This window comes from Poecilia reticulata, linkage group LG8 (genome assembly GCF_000633615.1).
Source record: "Poecilia reticulata strain Guanapo linkage group LG8, Guppy_female_1.0+MT, whole genome shotgun sequence".
NCBI lineage: Eukaryota > Metazoa > Chordata > Actinopteri > Cyprinodontiformes > Poeciliidae > Poecilia > Poecilia reticulata.
In genome coordinates, this window is record NC_024338.1 from 23,651,003 (window position 1) to 23,652,924 (window position 1,922).

Here is a 1,922-nt window from a genome sequence, read left to right on the forward strand (position 1 = left end):
TTTAATCCCTTTTAAAATTTTGTTCTAATAAACCCAATGTTATGTAACTGGACGCATTGTCAACCCAACACTTAAGCTTCTTCTTCTTTTTTTTTWATGGCGATTGGCAAGCAACTTACTGATGTGCATTACCGCCATCTACTGGAATGGAGTGTGGATCGGGATGCTACATATATGTTCTCCCAAAAAACAAACAAAAAGCTTATATCCTATCAATTCCGTTTTMTTAACTTTTTACAACTTTTTAATGTAGCCTCGTTTTAAACATCTAAACTATCCCTTTAAAATTACAGCTGCACCGCATGAAGACGATTAGATTTCTGACCCTGGAGCCTACATTGTGTTCATTTCTCCTAAGTGACGGAAAGATAGAAATCTCAGCGAAGGTTTGTGATTGTGAATTAAAGGATGAGGCTTTTCTCTGACAGAAGCTCTTTGAGGAAAAACTAATTATCTGGAAGGTTAATTTACAGATTTTGTCACGTCTCAGTAACACCTGACCAGCGGTTTGTCTGCTCTAAGTAGGACTGATCCAACTCTTGGATCTGAGCTAAATGACTTTTACAGCCTCTTGAAAAGTGAATTTTTTAACATTTGGTCACCGTGGTCCATGGATTTTAAAGTGAAGTTGAAAGAGGACCAACCTAGTCTTTTTTTTTTGTTTTTTTTTAGTCCTTATATTACAGCTGTCTTATTGTAGGAGCAGGTCTTTTTTTATGTCTCTGCCAGCTTTGCAGAGACTGAAGTTGTTGTCTATTCGTCTACGCAAAGCAGCTCCAACTCTTCATTTCTCGTGTTACAACTCCTCAATTGGATTTTGGTTTTGGACTTTGAGCCGTTGTCGCTGCGGCTGCAGCCTCCCACAGCTTTTCTTCTAGGATCGTCCTGTATTTAGCTCCATCCATCAACTCAGACCAGATTCTCCTTGGCTGCAGAAGAAAAACCTCCCCGTAGCATGATGGTGCCACCACCATGTTTCAATGTGAACGTCGAGTGTCCAGGGTGATTTAGAGTTTTTTTTGTTTTTTTCCCCACAAATACCGCTTTGGGGAAAAAGTTATATTTTGTACTCATTTTTTATTTTCTTTCCCCACTTTTACACATAGCAGAACTGTTTTAATAATCAGGTAGCCCCTGCAGGTATTAGATTTTCTTTAGGTGTACTAGATGAAGGTGGCTAATTTGAAGCTGTAAAGACATGAAAATATTACTTTTTCCTTCCACTCTGTGTGAAAAATCCCAATAAAAGACGCTGACCCTACAGATGTAACGTGAYGCTTCCTATCGGTCTGTAAAAGCCTCCAGCTCTAATATACAGCAGATTTTTCCCCCCCTATATGTTCTGGTTTTTTCTGYTTGGAGTTTAACCTTGGAGTTTGCCGTCGATTAGAGTGCGGTATCGAACTGGAATCACGTGACCCGGTCACATGGCGCTGCTGGAACCAGCTTCGTCAGTGGCGCCTGACCAGGATCCAGTCGAGGCCCCCTGGTTGACCACAGTCCTGCGGCTGTCTGAGTCGGTGCCTCGTGTGGAACAACTTGCACTGTCGGTCCAGGTTCTAAATGAAGGGCTGCGGGACCCAAAATTGGGGGTCTCGCTTTCTCATATCCATCCATGGTGGGATGGCTGAAGTGCATTTAAATGAACCTGAGGTTTGTGGTGGCAGACAGTGAGYAGAATTTTCCCAGGGTCTCTGTACTCAGCTGTTCTTTGACTTATTTTGAAGTTTTCTTTCTTTTTTTTCTTTTTTTGCAAGGTTTCACAACATTTGCCCCAAATCTTAACAAATGTGGGGAAATGAAAAGCACATGGATATGAACAAGATTGATTCAGCCCTCCACTTTTGTTTTAATGCTTCGTTTTTCATTTCTTTTATCTGGGTTGATTTGGGAAGTGCAGACGGGGTGGGGGGGAGGGGGGT